Source organism: Marmota monax, unplaced genomic scaffold, assembly GCF_021218885.2.
Source record: "Marmota monax isolate L192 unplaced genomic scaffold, Marmota_monax_Labrador192_F-V1.1 WCK01_AAM20220418_F8-fsc00294, whole genome shotgun sequence".
In the NCBI taxonomy this organism is placed as follows: domain Eukaryota; kingdom Metazoa; phylum Chordata; class Mammalia; order Rodentia; family Sciuridae; genus Marmota; species Marmota monax.
The window spans coordinates 482740-504208 of record NW_026694653.1 but is presented as its reverse complement, the minus strand read 5'-3'; positions in this window follow the sequence as shown (position 1 = coordinate 504208).

The window sequence follows — 21469 nt, the reverse complement described above, 5'->3', positions numbered from 1 at the left end:
CACAAAAATTAAGAGAATCTTGACTCTTTCTAGAAAGAACAGCTTAGTAGCCTATTGGCTAATTCCTACAGACCTTCCACCAATATATGCATAGGAAATTTCACATAAAAATCAGTATTATCTATCTTACAAATTGAGATTCAGATTCATTATGTAACTTCCTGCTTAGGGGAGAGAAAAGTAAACGTAAAGTCTGTAACTTACTTTCTCCTCCCACAGAGACAAAGCTATTTATTCTTCAGCCAGTTTCCCTTGTAAACAGAGAGGCTTTGCAATCTTCTCTGTACCAAGTTTTCATCTATTTTGATTACTCACTGTAAACAACACTGGAATTTGTGGATTTATGAGTTGCAAGTGGATGAATAATGAAAGTGATCAAACAACTGGTTCAGGCAGGTCAAACAAGTCGTCTAGTGTGTTGTAAGACACATGGAGACATGACAATCAAGGTATCAGAACTGAAAGGAACACAGACCTAAGTCCCTTCCTCTGGTTAACCTGTTTTGCTTACAACTGGCATTTGTCAATTTGAAATGCGTCTACATCTTAGAGTGACAAGAGACTTGGAAATCTAGAACTCAAGAAACTGTTGAGAAGCTGAGGCTATTTCTTGCTTGTTTGTACTTTTCGTTAATAATTAGTAAATGCTAGTGATGGGAAAACCTGTGATTCATGTGGGTTTGTTTTGACAATTTAGTCACTTCTAATGTTGCAGCAATAATTGGTTGGAAATGATAACAAGCCAAATGTATCTTTTTTTGTGCATTGAAACTCAAGTACTTGGCACTGGTACATTTTATTCAAAACAGAAGCCTTATATTTGACTATTCATAATAATACTGTAAACTTACAGGATAATTATGTATTGAAATGTCATAATTCACTAAATTTATGAAATTTTGATGTGAATAAAAACTTTTGGAAATATCATCATGATGTTATCAAATTATTAATATCATAAATGGAAAATATCTGTTTTTATCTGAGCAATAAAGATTGAATTAAGGACCTTGCCTTTGGATTTATGTTATAACTCACATAAAGTCTTCTAATATTTCTCTGCAAAATTATAAATATATAAACACAATGTAATTTATGTTTACAGGATAAATACCACAAAAGTTAGTATTTACTATTTGGAAGAAGGTATAAATAGTGAAATTTATTGAAATTGATGAGCAATACAAACAAAAGCATGTACTTTAATATGTTATTTGTAATCCAGAAAAATTAAAAAAGATTACACAACTTCTTAATAATTAATATTTGATATTTCTATCAAAAGTACACACAAATGAAATCCATGAGTATTGTGTGCATGCATGCATGTATAAATACGAATGTAAGAGTTGGTGCATATTACACAGCAGTTGATTACTCAACCAAAAAATGCAAAAATAATCATTAGTGAGTGGTAAATTAGCACTAAATTACTGATTTGTAAATATTTATTCATTTATAATTTATTTAAACATTTTAAATGAAGTATTTTATTCAGGAAGCAGCTAAAATTATCCAAGAAGAAATTTGTATTTTACAGGTGTTTATCAGAAATCTGCAATTTTCTCATAATTAGAAATGAGCAAAACAGTATACTAAGATGAAAACATGGCAACAAAACAAACCATTTTCATAAAATGGGCAGAAATCATAAAATAAAAGAAAAACATCCAATTTAAATATCAGTGAACATAAATTTTTGAACCTTTATAAAATCTAATAACAGATGAATTTGTAACAAGTCTAATCAGGAACAAAAGAGACAAGGAATAAATCATTCCTTTTATTAAAAAATGAAAAAGCAAATACAATCTTTAACTCAAATCCATAGTGATTTCTATAAAATTAGGTATAAAAGGGTAAGATAGTGAAATTTTTGAGAGATTACAATTTATATGGAGGGCATGGGAGACATAATGCAATAAATACTGAAATATGTTTCTCAATGAAGAGTTACAATTGGCAAAATGATAATTTCCTTATCTGAATAAAACTTAAAATGCATGTAAACTTTAAATGTCACCTCAGAAATTGTATTCCCAGAACTTAATCAGAATCACTTGCAAAATTTAAGAAAATGGTTGTTCATCATGGCAATATCATTATTATCATTGTATTAGTCTGCTAATTCTGTCACAACAGAATAATACAGAGTGGGTGGGGTGAATTAAATAACAGAAACATATTTTTTCACTGTTCTGGGAACTGAAAGTTCAAGATCAAATTGCTGGCTTTGTGGGTTTCTTGTAAGAATTCTATTGATAGCTTGCAGGGGAAAAATGTTTTTTATCTGTGTCCTTACATGGCCTTTGGATTACAAATTCTAATAAATTTTCAGATCACATTGGATTTTAAAAAATCTATATATTGTCTAGAGTCAAAGTTACAAACAGATTGAAATTAAATGATTTAAAAATACAGACTAAACAGTAACAACCATAAAGAACTAAAATGCTTAAGTGATATCAGACAATACAGACTGTAAAAATATTTTAATGGATATACATAATAGCATTTTATTATTATTAGAGTGTCAATCTGTTCAGAAGACATAGGTATTTAAGATATATATATATCGCTTACAACATAGACTTGAGATCAAAAAAGAAAAGCTGTATTAGAAAAAAATAGACAATTAAAAATAATAATTGCATATTTTCAGATACTGCCTTCAGTAATAAATGAAAAAACACTTGACAAAAGATGAACCAGGAACTATAGACATAAATAACACCCAAAAGCAAACTAGACCTAACAGACATCTACAGACTGTTTCATCGAGTATCAGAAGACATTATTTTTAAGTGCACACAAACCTTCGAGAAACACTGTATGGTAAGCCAAAAACCAAGGCTCAATATATTTAAAAGTATTAAACCATAAAGTCTATTTTCTTAAGGTTTTTTTGTTTTGTTCTGTTTTTTTGTTTTGTTCTGTTTTTTTGTTTTGTTTTGTTCTTGTTTGTTTGTTTGTAAAAGGGATTGAATCCAGGGGCTCTTAACCACTGAGCAACATCCCAACACATTTTTTTTTTTTTGAGAAGGGATCTTGCTAAATTACTTAGGGCCCCCAAGGTTGCTGAAACTGGCTATGAATTTGCAATCCTCCTGTCTCAGTCTCCTAAAATCAAAATTTTTTTTAGCAGAAATCAAATAATACATAAATATTAAATATAGCACATGCCTACATAAGTAATGGGGCAGAGAAGATGAACAGATTATAACTGAAAATGCTTAAATAAACAAAATCCAACATTTTTAGCTACTTGGTTTTGGGCAAAAGATTTAATAAATAAAATGAGGAAATAATTTTCTTTTCAACTAATGAAATGCATAGAAGAAATAAAGGTGGTTTCCTTACCTTATATCAAATATAAAAAGGAGCTAAAACTGGATGATAGATCTAACCTTAAATAATAAAGTTTAAATCTCTTAGAAGAAAACATTGCAGTAAACCTTTGTAATCTTGAGTTAGGTAATGGCTTCTAGAATATGACAATAAAGGGAAATTAAAAAAAGATAAAACAGATAAATTGGACTACATCAAATTAAATAGACTAGTTTTTCAAAAGACACCATCATCAATATGAAATATAATTTACATAATTAGAGAAAATATATAGAAATTATCTGTCTGGTAAAGGGAACTGTAGATAGAATATATAAAAACATATTTCAACTCACAAAATAAGGGAAAATAACTCACTTCAAAACAGACATTGGAATTGACTAGACAATTCTCTAAAGAATGAATGGTCAAGAAGCTTAAGCAAATATGTTCAATAACATTAATAAACAGAAAAATTCAAATCAAAATATATCACTTCATACCAACTTGCATAGCTTAAATAAAGAAAGGTGTATTAGAATAAGTGTTTGCAAGAATGCAGATAAATTATAACACACATTTTGCAGGTAGAATTTTAAAATGGTACAGTGTTTTGGAAACAGTTTGTGGTTTCTTGAGTTTTAAGCAAAAGCCTATCATATGTCTACTTTTAGATAAGCATTCAAGAACCATGAAAATATGTCCATGCAAAAGCTTGTATCATCATTATATCCATTATTATTCATAGTGGTAAAGAAATAACAACAACCCAAATCATTCATCATTGATTATTAAAAATATTTAAACTTCAAAGTAATAATGACTGATAACTTTACAAAATTTGTGACTGAAATGAAACCAAAAATGAATTTGTTAATGCATGTGGTATATCCACAGTGTAGAATATTATTTAGCAATGAAAGGAATGAAATGTTCATAAATTACTGTAGCATGCAGGATAAATTTGGAAAAAATTACACTAAGTGAAATAAACCAGTCTTAAAAGATACCATATTTCACATTTTTTTTACATAAAATGTCCAGAATAAAGAAATGCACAGTTACAACAAACAGATCAATGGTTGTCAGAACCTAATAAAGAAGAAAACTGTGGAATGCATGTTACTGAGTGTATAATCTCAGCCTGGGATGATGAAAATAGTCTAAAAATAAATCATCATTATGGTTGTACAAACATGAATAAAGCAAGAAATAGAAATAATTTACATTTTAAAAGGGGAAAATTTATGTTATGCAAATTTGATCTCAATATATTTATCATATAAATGACATTACATGGGGTTGTAGCTCTCACATGTAAAGCAATTGAAAGTCATCACTTAAATTATACAGATGTCAAAATTACCAATAAAATTAATACTCAAATGATTACTAAATTAAGGACTAACATTTGAAATGCAAAGCATCCAAGAAGAGACAGTCTGATAAACAAAGGGGTGCAAGCTCTAAGAAAGAAATAAAAAGAAATGCATGAACTTAAAAAAAAATATTGATATAAATAAAAAAAAATTAATGTGCTTAGAATTACACTGGGCATAGACAAGGAAAAACTCTGTGAGATTGAGATTATGGCAATAAAAACTTCCCAAAATGAAATGCAAAGAAAGAAGTATAAAAACAAGGAAGAACATCTGAGAGAATTTTAAAATGTGTAAAATAAAGGGACCCAGAATACCAAAATGAGAGGCAGGAATAGATGATGAGAAACATTTGAAGTAATTTGAAGTAATAATGACTGAGAATTTTACAAAATTGCTGACTGACATCAAACCACAAATTAAGAAATTCAAATAAAATCAAGTAAAAAAAATACCAAATAAATTACTTCAACAAACTATGCAGAATAAAATATTTAAATTTTCAAAAAATAATTAAACAAAACTACTCTAAAATTTTATATATTGTGTCTTCCTTCAAAAATTTAGACAAAGGCTTCCAAACAAACATGGAATTCACTGCTATCAAATGGACCCTACAAGAAAGGTAAAAAAGGATGGGAAGAAATGAGGGAAAGGGGAAGTACTAGGAATTGAAATCAATCAAATGATATTACATGCTCATATTAATATGTCACATGAACCCATTATTATATATGGTTCCAATATACTAATAAAGACATTATAAAGAAATAAATGCTCACATAGATTTTTTAATAAAAGCTAAAAAATATTCAAAAAGAAAAAACAATTCAGGTTAGAAATTAGAATCAACATAACAACAGAGGCAGTAAAGGAGGGGAAAATACGTATTTTCTTCTTAATATTAATTTCATTAAAAGAGAACTGTTTACAGAAATAATGACCATACTATATTTGTTATGCAAGGTTATCATCTCCCATAAAAAAACCCAAATACAGATTAACATACTGTTTTCAACTTTGTATAATTTCATGCCATGTCTCCTGGAATTTATTCCAGGTTTGTATAGCTGGCTCAAAATTAGAAATTAAATTATAGTAATTTTTCTAATAAATGAAATTAAATAAAACTCATGTAAGTTGATGCATAAATTGTTGACAAAAATAAAACTAATTAGTTGAGATAACAAATATCTTTCTGAAAATGAGAAATGGAAGCGAATATCTGCAAATTGGTAAAGGGCATCTACCCACACAAAGCTTATAGCAATCATAGTTACAATGAGAAATGAGAAATTTTAATCCTATGATATGGAACAAGAATATGATGCCCTTTCAATTATTTTTAACATTGTACTGAAAATTCTAGCCAGAGCTGTAAGACAAGAAAAGAAAGTAAAATACAAGCTAATTTGAAAATAAACTATGAAATTAGCTTTATTTGTAGAAGGCATGATTATCTACATATAAAATCGCAATGACTTAGTCAAAAACAAAAACAAAACCCCTGAAATTGAAAAGTATTTATGTAAACCAGGAGATGAGTCTTCATCACATCATAAATCTGCTTATGCCTTAATCTTGCATAATCTCCCATTCCACCAGTGCTGGGAGCCATTAGCCAAGTAGGTATGACAATTTCCTTGCCAGCGTACCCCATGTTGCTTAGTGGAAGGACTCGTGGAAATAGGACATTTTGCAGTGACATTGCATGTAGGTGACCTTGCTCAAGGACCAAGGCGGATCTGAGATTAGGGCGTTCTGGTTTAGGACTATCCGGGTTTAGGGTGGTTCCAGGTTTAAGATTATTCCTGCTGGGAATAGGGCGTATCCTGCTGCCTGAGTTCCCCTTGAGTTCTCACGGGATTCAGACAGTATTTTTTGGGAGATAGAAGCCCAGTGGAGGTGGATTTGGGCAGAGAACGTGGATTTCCCCAGAACGTGATTGTAGATGGCTGGTGTGAGTTCGGGAATAAAGAGTTGCTGTTTGAATCTACAAGCTGTGTGGTGGCTCGTGATTTTGTGCCCAGCCAGACTGTGGCATTTGTGCCCAGCCAGACTGTGGCACACCAGAATTTGGAGAAATAAATGTTTGTTGTTTGTAAGATATCCATCTAAGACAGTTTTTTAAATAGCAACCCAAATGGATTAAGATATTGGCATAAATGTAAAATAAAAAAACTAAACACTGGAAGAAAAATAATAAAAAATTGGACATGATTTTGATGGTGAGTCTTTAAATATATAATACAAAGGAATGCATGAAAGAAAGAAAGAAAGAAAAGTTTAAATTAAAAATGTGTCCTCTCTGAAAGACAATGTTAAAAGGGGAAAAGTCAAGTCATGCTGGGAAACATATTGGCAATTTTTATGTCTAGTGGGTTTTGTATCCAAAATGTAAAGAACCCTCATTCATTGCTTGAGATAATATAAAATGATAACAACCATTTTGGAATACAATTTGACAGTTTCTTACACAGGTATTCATACTCTTACCATACAATTAAGAAATCATATTAGTGCCTGTTATGGATTGGATATTAAGTGTCTCCCAAAAGCTCAGCATAAAACATTACAAGAAAGTTTACAGGTGAAAATGATTGGGTTATGACAGCTTTAACCTAATCAGCACACTCATCTCCTGATAGAAATTAACTTGGTGATAATTATAGGCTGATAAATTGTGGCTGGAGGAGGTGGGCCATTTGGGGACATGTCTGGATTTATATTTTGCCTGAGGTGAGGGAGGTGACTCTCTCTGCTTCTTAGTACCATGTTCCCAGATGCCTTCCTCCACCACACTCTCCCCTTCTGCATGGAACAATGGAGTCTGCTATAGACTGAGACCTCTAAAATAGTGAGGCTCCAGATAAACTTTTTCTACTCTAATTGTTCATGTCAGGTTTTTTGGTCACAGCAGAAAAAAAAAAAACTGACAAAAACAATATCCAAAATATTTACATATTTATTTACGTAAGTGATTTTAAAATAAATGTCTACACAAACACTGGCATATAGATGCTTACAGAAACTTCATTCATGATCACAAAAAAATAGCAACAACTGATACACACAAAGGGAGATACATCCTTATAATGGATTATTACTCAGTGATACGTACATACTATCAAACAATGAAGAGGATGGATGAGTCCTAAATTCATACTTATTTTAAAAAGTAACTTTTAAAAGGATTCATATTATATGATTCTAGTTATACAACGTTCTGAAAAAATTACAGAGAAGCTACAATACAAATAGTTGCCAAGTGTCAGGGAAAGACTTAGTACAGGATTGTATAGGCAAAGTAGAAGATTTTTGTTTTTAACCTTTGATGCTAAGACAGAATGTCAAATGTTAACAAATATTGATGAGAATGTAATATGAGTGTGTATATATATTAATATATATATGGATTTTATTTATACATATACATTTAAACATTTATTTAAAATTAAAATTAATGAAGACATGAAAAACAGTATGGAGGTTTCCTAACAATTAAAAATAGAAATACTCTATGGTCTAGGAATCCATTTCTATGTATATATCTGAAAGAATTAAAATCAGTATATCAATGAGATATCTGAAAAATTCATGTTCATTGTAGCATTGTTCACAATACTACATACAGATAAGTAATTAACACTAAGTATGCATTCGTGTATGAATAAACAAAAATAAAAATATATGTGCACAGATACACACTTTCAGACTATCTAACCTTTGTAAAGAAAAAAATAGTGTCATTTATATCATAGGTGAGTCTGAAGATATATGCTAATTGTAATAAAACAGCCACAGAAAGACAATAGGGATTAAACTCAAATATCTGTAGAAAAAGTTACTCTCATAGAAGCAGTCAGTAGTTGGATGAGGTTGAGAGAAGATAAGTGTCTACACAAACACTGGCATATAGATGCTTATAGAAAAGGACACACAATCGCAGTTAGAATTAATATGTTTTGAGGGCTATTATTATAACATGCCAACCATAATTGATAACAATATATTATGTACTTTAAAACTATTAGGAGAGTATTCTAAAATATTCTCACTAAACCAAACAAATCGCAAGTATATGAGATGATGTCCATTGTTAATAGATTGATTTAGTCAGTACAAAATATGTATGTACTTATCACATTCTACACCATATCTATGCAATCTATGTCATTAATACTCTAACAAACCAGAAGAAGAAGATCAGTAGCCATCAAAGTTTCAGGAGAGAGGTCAGATGAAGAGGTGAAGAACAGGATTTTTTTTTAATGCTGGTGAAGCTATTGTGTAGGATTCTGTAAAGTCTGATGGCTGAGACTATGTAATTGTCAATCCCCAAATAATTGTATGTAACAAAGAGTGAAGCTTAAGTGTGAACATTTAAAAAAAACATTTTGGAAGTTGATGGATCACAGGTGGATATTCTAAATGATTAAACAATCTAATGTAATTACAAATATACAAAATTACCTCAATAATTTGGGATTTGTAAATTGTACTAAACTAAGTTAGTTGAATGGTTCATCAGAAAGAATTCAGAAGAAGCTGAAAATATGCATTGCTTTCAGATTGATAAAGTTCTATATATTGTACTGTGATAAAGTGGATACAGTTGTATGGAGCTGGGCTAACAATTCTTATACTGCTATATATGTGTGTGTACCAGAATTTAATAATTGATTAAATGGGTATCAAATGGTTAAGTCCCAAGTTTCTCACTGTCCTCTTTGACATTTATACATAATCAAGAGGAGTAGTTTAAAATGATTCCTGTAGTAATGGATTGGAGAGGAGACCTCAGTATTAATTCATGGTCAGCTTAATACAGATTAAGTATTTTATTTTAGATATTAGGTGTCCCCAAAAGGCTCATGTGTGAGACAATGCAAGAAAGATTAGAGCTGAAATGATTGGGTTATGAGACCCTTAACCTAATCAGTGTGTTAATTCCCTGATAGGAATTAACTGGGTGGTAACTGTAGACAGTTAGAGAGTGGTTGTAGGAGGTGAGTCATTGGGGGGCATGGCTTTGAGGTATATAATTTTTTCATGGTGAATGAAGTGCTCTCTCTCTCTCTCTCTCTCTCTCTCTCTCTCTCTCTCTCTCTCTCTCCCTCTCCCTCTCTCTCTCCCTCTCCCTCTCCCTCTCCCTCTCTCTAGCCATGACCTTAGTTGCTTTCCTCCACTGCAGTTTTTCATTATGATGTTCTGCTTCCTGTCAGGCCCAGAGCAATGCAGATCTCTGTCAATGGACTCGGACTCCTGAAACCATGAGCTTCCAAATAAACTTTTCCTCCTTGAATAGTTCTTGTCAGGTCCTTTGGTCACAGTAGAAAAAAAGTTGGTTAAAACAGATGGATATATACAGAAATGTTCATAGACACATCTATAAAGGTGGATTAGTATACTGACATGTATCTTCTTTCTCTATCAGCTGATAGGGACTAGACACAATAGCATTCTGTTGGTAAAAACATGTATAGCAAGGACCCTGTTAATTTATTTCTAATATCATACTTTGATAAAAGGAATTCATTGGGAAATGACTTATTCTAGGACCAGGGAAGAATATATGTGATATTATACTGTAGAATATTTAGTACTAGAAACAGGAAGAGCTCAAAACACACTCAATATATTTAGCACACTGCATGCCACACATGAACATGCACAAAAATGTGGTAGAATTTCAAATGGGATTCAAAAGCCAGATGAACTAGCCCATTAAAGATGAATTTAGAATAAATTAAGCAACAATATTTTGGTTGGATTATAACTCGATGTATAAAGTAAAGATTCATGAGTCTACATTGATATAAAAAGTGGATTCATGCCTAAATAAATTTGAGATGATAGACAAATTTCTCATTCAGAAGAATTCCAAATAACGTGTCACTAATCCTCAAGGAAGGATTAAATTCTCACTGCATAATTGTGGGATGCCATAGTGACTTCATTTCAAAGAATACTATATTCAAAGGGGGGAAAGGAGTAACTTTACTTTGAAGAAAACTTGCCAACACTACCTCAGCTAGATCATCTAGAAAGACAACAATAGTGAAGAGTCATGTCAGTGATATACCCTTAGATGTGATACAATGAAAATATAACTATCACTGTGGTCTGACTGGTCTGACTTGCCAAACCACATAGCCTTTTCATGATAGAGTATCAGAAAAATACCAGCTGAGAGGCACTCTTAAAAATCCATGACCAGCACTCCCCCAAACAAATTAAGTCACGCAAAATATGAAAAGAATGAGAAATTGCCCCAGCTAAAGAAAACTAAGGAGACCTATTGACGAAACATGGTGTGATATCTTAAATGGAACAGAAAAAAAAATATTGGGTTAAAAAGTAAAGAAATCTGATGTGTAAGGACTTAAAGGATGATAATGACTTAGTCCTGGTTCCTTAATTGTGACATACTGATATAAGACACTCAAAAAAAGTGGAAACTAGGTGTGAGGGACACAGGAACACTTTACTACTCCTGAATATTTTTTGTAATCCTAGTGTTTTTCTAAACAATGTTCACTAAAATTAGCTGTATTTTAAAAACCATCAAATTCAACTTTTTTTAGGATATGTGGTATGGCAAGTTGAGATGTAAGGATTTCAAAACCTTGGATAGCATGATAAACTGATTCAGTGAAATATCTTGGTTTTTGAACTTTGCAACTCTTACTTGTAAATGGTCTTTTTTTTCTCTCCATTTGAGCTACTTAACATAATAATACGTAACTATTTTAATTTAAAAAAAATTCTTAGGCAGTCATATAAAAATGAATAGTGCAGTCTTATAAGCAAGTCTAAACCTGCTAGTATTTGGCTTTTTCTTTTTTTTAAAATTGGGGATTGTGCCCAAGGGAGCTTAATCACTGAGCTACATCCCAGCCTTTACTATTAATAATAATAATAATAATAATAATAATTATTATTATTATTATTATTATTATTATTTTTGAGATAGGATCTCACCAAGTTGATTAGTCCTCACTAAGTTGCTAAGGCTGGCTTTGAACTTAAATCCTCCTGCCTCAGTCTCCCCAGCAGCTGGGATTATAGACATGCACCCACTGTGCTCAGCCAATACTTCACTTTTGGTGTTAGGCAATCAATTAACTTCTTTGTATATATTATCTTTTTCAATGGATTTTTTACTTTATGTGTTTATTTATATGTGGTGCTAAGGATTGAACTCAGGGCCCCACACATACCAGGCAAGTGCTCTATCACTGAGCCACAACCCCAATCCTATATATGCTATTTTTAATGATTTAAGGATATAAGCTAATGATCCTGTGCCTTAGCATTTCAGTGTATGCTTTACTAAGATATCAATTTCTTTTTTTATTTAAATATCCACAGAAAAAAATGAAAATATAAAAAATATATGTCAATAAATTGACATTAGAAGAAGCAACTAGACATATGTTGTGTCAGGTCATGCAAGTCACTTTCAGTTTTGATATATTTATTTCATCTAAATATGAGTTAGTCATCTGTCCTCTGTGCAACCATAGTATTTTAAGCACAAGCCTATCATAACATTTGGTTTGGCATATTATAATTGTTCTTTCCATAACTCTACTAACTCCAATATAGTATATACTAAGTTCAAGATTGTTAATAGAACGTGAAAGTATATTTTAAAGGTATGTTCCATATCATAAGAAAAGATATAACTAATCAAGTTTCACTGTCTGTTAAACATCATGTCTTTAATAGCATGTCCATGGCAAACATAGCCAATATGTTTTGCCCACTTATTGATTTGAATTATTTGTTTTGTTTTGTTTGTGTTGTTTTTTGAGTTCTTTATGTATTCTGGATATTACTCTCCTACTGATGGAGTAACTGGCAATGATTTTCTCCCATTCTGTAGGTTCTCTTTTCATGGTCTTGATTGTTCCTTCGCTGTGTGGAAGCTCCTTAATTTGATGCTGTCTCACTTATTGATTCTTGTTTTTATTTATTGATTTTTAGGTGTCTTGTTAAGGATGTCGGTACCTCATGTGGGAAAAAAAGGTACACTCATACATTGTTGGTAAGACTACAAATTAGCACAATCAATTTGGAAAGCAGTGTGGAGATTCCCCTAACTACTAGTAATGGAACTACTACATGAAGTGATTCCACACTTGGTATTTATCCAAAAGAACTAAAAAAACAGCATAATATAGTAATACATGCATGCCAATGTTAATAGCAGTGCAATTCATAATAGCCAAGTTGTGGAACCCTCCCAGGTGCCCATCAACAGATGAACAGGTAAAGAAATTGTGATACACACACACACACACACAAATGCAGTTCTACTCTGCCATAAAGAATAAAAGTATGGCTAGAAAATATCATGTTAAGTGAAATAAGCCAGACTCAAGAAGTCAAGGGTCAAATGTTTTCTGTCATACGTGGAAGCTAGACCAGTATAAGGAAATCTGAGGAGGATCCTTTGAAAATAGAAGGAAGATCAGTGGAGTAGAGAAAGGAAATTGAGCAAGGGGGAGGAAGATAGGAAAAAAGAGTAACTATGAAATAATACTGATCAAATTATACATATATGAGTGTACCACTGTAAATTCCACCTTTATGTATATCTATTCAGCACCAAAATAAATATGGTAAATAAATAGAAGTAAGGCCACTAGAGTAAAGAAAAGAGGAAGGAAGTGGTGGGAAGAGGGGTGGTATAGAAAGTATTGAGGACTAATTTGGAGCAAATTATATTCCATGCAGTTATGAATATGTCAAAATAGACCCCTTATTATATATAACCATAATGCTATGATAAAAACATTAAAAAGAATATATGTGATTAATTAGAATATAGCATAAAGGTACAATATTTTTTTAAAAGAAAGAATAAAAGAATAAGAAAGGAAAAGTAAGATTAATTAATATAATTTAATTGAATGGGAAAAGAACAAGAATAAGCCAAATCTGTCAAAATTATGTATTTTCTTTTAAGAAAATGAGACCACTGCCTAACAGGCAATATGTGGTCACTGATACCTTAAGCAGTTAGATTGGAATGAGTGAAACTTGGTGAATTTCTCCTGATTTTTAGGATGTCTTTATTTCTGAGGGAAGGTGTCAGGGGAAACCATAAACATAAAACCTGGGAATAAACATAGAATCCTACTGGATAAAACAATTCAAACACAGAACTCTGTGTTCCAACACCCAATGGATAAAGACAGAGGAAATACCTCAGAGAATAAGAAGCAAAGAACGGGAGTTCAGATTCTTTGTGTGAACTGAGTATAAACTGTATAAAGCAAAATATCTTACAGAAACCTAAACCTGCATGTAAGATAGATTCCAAAGAGACCAGCTGAGGATAGAAATCACCCAAGGTTTCAGCTGCTGACAATGGAAAAGATAATTTGAACTCTGAATCCACACAACCATCTCATTTTTCATTCTTATTTTTCCCATATATCTAATTTATTTTAATTGCACAACAATAATTCCTCAAAATAGTTTACACTTATATTTGTACTTGTATGTTTCTCTATATTTCTGACCTAATTTGGGAAAAGCCATTAAATAATATACAATTTTTCATGTCTTCATCATGAGAATCTTTTTTTTTTTTTTTCTGTAGTACTGGAGATTGAACCTAGGGCCTTGTGAAAGTGAGGCAAGCACTCTACCAACTCAGCTGTATCCTCAGCTTTATCATAAGAATCTTAATAAAAACAATATGTTAATGAGTTAATGTGTCAGGTGCTGGAGTGTGAAAAATATTGTTTCAAATATTTTTGTCCAGTAATGCAATGCAACGTACTGTTAAACTTTCATTTTATAGCTGCCTAAATTCTAAATATTTTATTAACAAAAATATGTTGCTCTAATTTGGATCCATAATGTTCCCTGAAGACAATATGCTGCAGGCTTGGTCATAAACTTGTAGATTTCCAGATATGTATTTACATAGGATATAAGAAAAAGGAAAAGGTATTCTGTCACTGATGATCTGATATCTTAACACACAGAGTTAATCATGCAAAGTAAAAAGATGTCTAAAAGTTTGTTCCTTATGAGCACAGTCTACAATCATAGAAGAAGAAATAAAGAGATAAATTATTGTATATATTTTGAATATGAACCATGGTTTCTTTATATTTCTTCTTAAATGTATACATGTTATTTTAAATATACAAAAATGAATATAAATGTTTACTTTTGTTACTTTATTAAATGTTTAAATATGAACCATGGTTTCTTGATCTAAATTTCACTAGTTTCACTTTTTTCCTCTTTAAAATGAGATGCAAGATCAGAATCTATATCATATTTTGAGGTAAGGACCTTCTACCTTAAATGGGTTGTAAGTATTGATTGTCGGGAAACTGGCAAGACTCTAGAATTTGTATTTATCTTCAAATCTATATGAACATCCCATGGGTCTGAGTGTTTACAAAAAGCTCTTAACTGTCTGCAGCATATTTATTTTAATAAATCTTTCTTGCCCTGTTTTAATTGAATTTTCTTCAATTTCCTAGCCATTTAAAATATGCAGTCATTACAGTTTCAGTTTGCTATACATGGTTATAGAACTCACCTACAGGAATATGGTAGCTGTGCAAAAAATAGAATGAACATTTGCCTCAGGGTAGAAATGCCAGGCTATGGTGGTTTTCAATCAACATCTTGCATTAGCTCTGAGTACTGTCTCTTTAATATGATGGTCTTCTTATGAAACAGCAACGAAACAGAAGTAGGAGATCTAAATGAGAGAACTGACAATGACATGTCAAGAATATTTGGCCTTAAAAAAGAAAGACACAAGTACTTTGGGCAACTCTGGAAGCAGTGAGATGGGCAAAAGTCACAATGGGACCCATTATGTCAAAAAAAAAAAAAAATCACAGGGGAAAGTAGTTTCAGTAGTCAGTTTGTGAGTAAGTTTGTCTACAAGGAATAGACTGAAAATAAAATCATCAGCACAAATTGTAAAACAAATGCAATTAACTATTCAAACAGACTTCAATTTATCTACTTCTCATATGTACTTTTACAATGGACTTTCCAAGAGACAAGCAAAATATGAGATGGTAAATATTGTTCTCCTAATATATGTCTATTATTTTTCACATTTTTTGACATTTTACTTGGCATTATATGTGAATCAAAATTAATATGAAGTTTTCAAAATTGTAGTTTATAATAATTAGCAGATGCCATAGCATTACTGATGTGGAAACAAAATGTTATTAGATTTAAATTTGATCAGTAAGAGTTTTTTTAACCCTTTTTAAGATTCAGTCATTTCCTATATGTGCTGTGCACTGGTTCCTTTATTCACGCTATTTTTAAAGCTATAGTAGAGTCGTTTGGTCAGGTTTTTAAATGTAGGTTCTTCCATTTTCTTGACCTGAGATATAAAAGTCATTGTAAGTCACTTTGAGTAAGTTAGAGATTTCATTGTCTTATATCTAATAAAGGTATAACCTTAATCTGTGTTTTAACTCAGATGATGCTAAGTATTAAATTATTTGAAATAACTTTTGAATATAAAATTCTTGACTATTAGGCAGTCATAAAATAATATTATAATATTATTATAATATAATATAATATAATATAATATAATATAATATAACATAATATTGCTATTATCTTCACAACAACTACTAAAAGTGAATTCTGAATTTTGAATAGCACCATATTTAGTGCCTCATAAATGATAATCATATCAAGTTCTTATAGAAAAAAAGCAACTAATGTGCTTACTATTTCTTCTCTTTAAAGAAAAAATAATTAAATTTATAGAGTTCAAGTACATTTTCTAAAGCCCCACAATTCATGTGACAGATTTAGGACTCAAAACACAATTTGGCTGTCTCCATAATCCATGATGTTTAGTTCCATGATATAACTCTGAAGTGAATAATATATGAATAAATATGCTTATTGAATATTTAATTAAATATCAACCGATTACATAAATCAGCATTTTCCTACTTCCAACTACAATATTCAGATAAAATTCGAGGATGGTCTTTATTGCTATTTGCCAAATACCAATTTTTCTACTTTTGGCCTATAAAAAAAATGTGCTCCATGGCAATTTTCTAGAGGTTGTATGATGTCAGGGGGTTTAATCCAAGTAGTTAAGAACATAATTGAATTATGTTTGTGAGTATGGAACCTAATCCCCATTTCAAGACCCAAATGACTTTCTTTCTCTTGCAGGTAGGAAGTATTCGAAATAGTAGTTTCCTTATTATTCTGTATTTCCATGTCTACAACTTTGCAAAACTCCTATTAATGCTTACATACAAATTAGGAAAACGCCTTTTTATTTAAGTAATTAATATTTTTGTATTACTGATTTATGATAGCCTCTCTTGATTACAAATACATTCTATGTACATATTCAACACCATCAACACTAAAAAATATTTACTATTATTTATTCAATTCCTCTCATGTGCAAAAAACAAAGAAAAAGAAAAACTGGATCAATATGAGGAAAACAAAAATAATGTAGGAAAAAAACTAAAATCTAATCTAATTTAAAATTATGTCATTCAACATTATTTTTCTTGAATAATATTAACTCTGACCAATTTCAAAACTAAGCAAGATAAACCAATATGGTGTAGCTGGGAATATACTTCTAGTGATAATTGGTATTTTTGCTGTTTTTCAGCAGCTTTTGTGTATAAGTAACTCATAAATATACTGGGATTATAAAAAAATCAAGCAATAAATTATAACTCAAAGCAACAATACAGTTCCTTCTTCATTCCCTTTGTACCAATCCACTTCCTTCAAGACCCTTCTGGAAGATATATTTAGATCTCCATAATCCTTTTTTCATTATACAATTCTAAATGAGGGTTGTTTTTGGACTTTCTCTCTTTTCTTAAAATTATGCCTGAGAATTGTTCCATTTTATTATTTAGAAATATCTGTCATTCTGTTAAACCTTCTCATGGTTTTTCCATCATTCAATGTAGTATATTTTATTTACCTATTGTCACATTGGTGATACTTAAGATGTATTTATACCTAACAATATAAACAAAACAACATAGAATTGTGCATTGATGAAATATATCTTTGGTCTATTTCATTCTGAACATAAATTCTCAGGTGATTGGTTTTTCTTAATCCTCTGAGACCTTTTAATATTATAGGATTTGTATCTTAGTTGCTTAGCGATTTATCTTATTCCCTTATACTTTCTGGGCCTTTTGACAATTTTTAAAAGAATTTTAATGATCATTTTCAATATATTTTGAGATTATTGGATTACTTATTTTTTCCACTTGAGGTAAACTTGGTAAGAAAAAGTTTTTGAGGGGTCAGGAGGGTACTGGGGATTGAACTCAGGGTATTAGGCCACTGAGCCACATCTCCAGCCCATTTTTGTGTTTTATTTAGAGACAGGGCCTCACTGAATTGCTTAGTGCCTTGCTTTTGCTGAGGCTGGCTTTCAACTCCCAACCCTCCTGCCTCAAGCTCCTGAGCTTTTGGGATTACAAGCATGCACCAGAGCACCTGTTAATAATAATTGTTTTTTTAGCTAAATTGTAAATTTGTCTACATTCTTTAAATTATAATAATAAGATTGTTCATACTATTTTATTTAGTTTTTTGTTCTTTATACTCAAACATTGTTTATAATTCTTATTTTTCATGTTCTTTCTTATGTTTTCATTTTGGTTAGCAGTTAAATATTTTTATGCACACTATACTGTGTGTTTATTGAAAAACCAGCCAATTTTGTTTGAGTTTTTTAGTTCAACATTGATCTATGAATTGAATCCGGATGCATCTAACTCAGTGTTAAACATTTTCTGATATCTAGGCTATTATAAATATTCATATAATTAAAACTTGATTTTCAGTGTCAAAATATTGCAAGCATTTCCACCTTGTCTGAAGAAAAAAATCCTAACTTTTATAATTCTGTTCCCTATGTAAGTTATTTAATTATATCCCATAGTATTGAGCTCATATGTTAAAATAATTGAAAGATACCAAATAAATAATACAATGTTAAATCTCAAGACCATAGAAAACAGAACAAAACAACCAAATCAGAAGACAGAAAATAATTAAAATAAGAGCTGAAATCAAATAAGTTGGTTAAAAAAAGAGTTCAAAAGAATAACAAAACAAAAAGTTTTTTTAATAATAAACAATATTGATAAACCCTTACAAAGTTAACCAAAAGAAAGAGGGAGAAAACTCAATTTATTAAAATCCATCAAGAAAAAGGAATTACTACCACAGACACTCCTGAAATACAGAGGATCATCAGAAACTATTTTGGAAATTTATACACCAATAAGCTAGAAACTCCTGAAGACATTGAAAATTTTCTAGAGACATATGACCTACTCAAATTGAACAAGGAGAACACAGAAAAATTAAACAGATAAATTTCAAATAATGAAAATGAATAAGACATCAAAAGCCTTCCAACAACAAAAAAAAGCCCAGTACCAAATCGATTCTCAGCTGAGGCTGACCAGACCTTTAAAGAAGAACTAATACCAATACCCTTCAAATTATTCCAAGAAATAGAATAGAAGGGAACTCTTCCAAACTCATTCTATGAAGCCAGTATCACCCTGACTCCAAAACCACACCAAGACACATAAAGGAAAGAAAACTTCAGAGCAATATTCTTGATGAAAATAGATACAAAATTTTTCTCTTTTATTAAATATTTATTTTTTAGTTTTAGGAGGACACAATATCTTTATTTTATTTTTATGTGGTGCTAAGGATAAAACCCAGTGCCTCACTGGTGCTAGGCAAGCACTCTACCACTTGAGCCATAATGCTATCCCATTAAAAAAAAATCAATATAATACTGGCAAATAACATGCAAAAACACATTAATAATATAGTGCACCATGGTCCAGTGAGGTTCATCCCAGGGATACAAGTTTGATTCAACATACAGAAATCAATATATGAAATTCACCACATTGACTTAAAGAAAATTGCATGATTATCTCAATAGATGCAGAAAACAACATTTGACAAAATATAGCATTCATTCGTGTTTAAAGCACTAGAACAACTAGAGATGTAAGGAATATATCTCATTGTAAAGTTAAAAAATAACAAACCCAAGGTCAGCATTATTCTGAATGGGGAAAAACTTAAAGCATTTCTTCTAAAAACAGGAACAAGACAGACATGCCCACTTTCAACACTTCTAATAAACATAGTCCTTGAAACTATAATCAGAGAAACTAGAAAAGAGAAGGGAATTTATAGGATATAAATACAAAAAAAGGCTCAAATCATTTTTGTCAAGGGCATAATACCATATTTAGAAGGCCCCAAAACTCTACCAGAAAACTTCTCAAATTCATAAAATAATTCAGCAAAGTGTCAGGATACAAAATCAACAAACCTAAGTCAATTACATTCTTATATTCCAGTGATGAATCAGCTGAAAGAGAAATTAGAAAAACTATTCCATTAACAAAAGCTTCAAAAAAATTCTTTTGAGTAACTCTAACAAAGAGGTGAAGGACTTCTACAATGAACCTACAGAAGACTAACGAATTGAAGAACATATTAGAAGATGGAAAGACAGGCAGAACCAATATTGTCAAAATGGCCATGCTACTAAAAGTGCTATACAGATTCAATGCATTTCCCATCAAACCACCAATGATGTTCTTCACCGAATGAGAAAATTAGTTCTAAATTCATTTGGAAAAATGAGAGGCACGGAAAAGCTAAAATAATCCTCAGTGAGAAAAGAGAAGCAGGAGGTATCACAATAGCAGACCTTAAATTATACTACAAAGCTTTAGTAATAGAAACAGAATGATATTGGCACCAAAACAAGCATGAAAACCAACAGAACTGAAGATACAGAGACTAAATTTTTCTATATGGAAGTATTTTGATTTTTATCACTTCATTTAAAGAGTGAAATGCCCTAAATAGCCAATTGTAAGTTTGGTTCTGGATTGATTCTCTTCAGTGTTCTTTTTGTTGTTTTTTTTTTTAATTTCAAATGTGAAAAAGATCTTGCTGTTCTGGTTTTATCTTACTTAATAATCAATTTCAAGCACTTTTTTTCTTGTATTTTTCTTTCTGGGAGGATAACTATATATGACTCATCATGTTTCTTATTTGATTTTCTCTTTCACTGATTATGTGTTTTACTAGCAAAAATGCCAATTTTCTTTTCATTATTTAAGTTTTCTTTTAGTTTGTACTTTTCTAATTGAATTTTTTATTTCATTTCTGATTTTTCTTTGTTGGAACTCAGCTTATTTTTTCCAATGGAGAATATCAAGTATTTTTCTAAACTTATCCTCATTTTGATAGTAAATTAATTCCACAGGTATATCCCTTTGTAACTTTAGTAAAATGTACATTTTGTATAAAAATATGCACTTTTCTTACATTTAGGGAAGCATTATAGTCCATTATAATTATTATGTCATTTTTAATTAAAGTGAAAAGACTTTAAAGGTCATTATACTACCTATGTTTTAACTAGCAAATATTTTTGTGTAACACTTTTAATTTACCAAAAGTAATAAGAATAATTTGTTTATAGTTAAATCTCAATAAATACGTATATGTTTGTGGGTACAAATTAAAAGTTGATTCATAAAACATCTTCAAAGTTTATATTTTTCTTTATATTTCCATAAGGCTATTCAGTTAAATAGTTAAAATTATTTAATTAAAAATGATTAAAAACACATTTCTGACTTTCTCCCTTAATTCAAGATAACACTGTTAGAATTTGT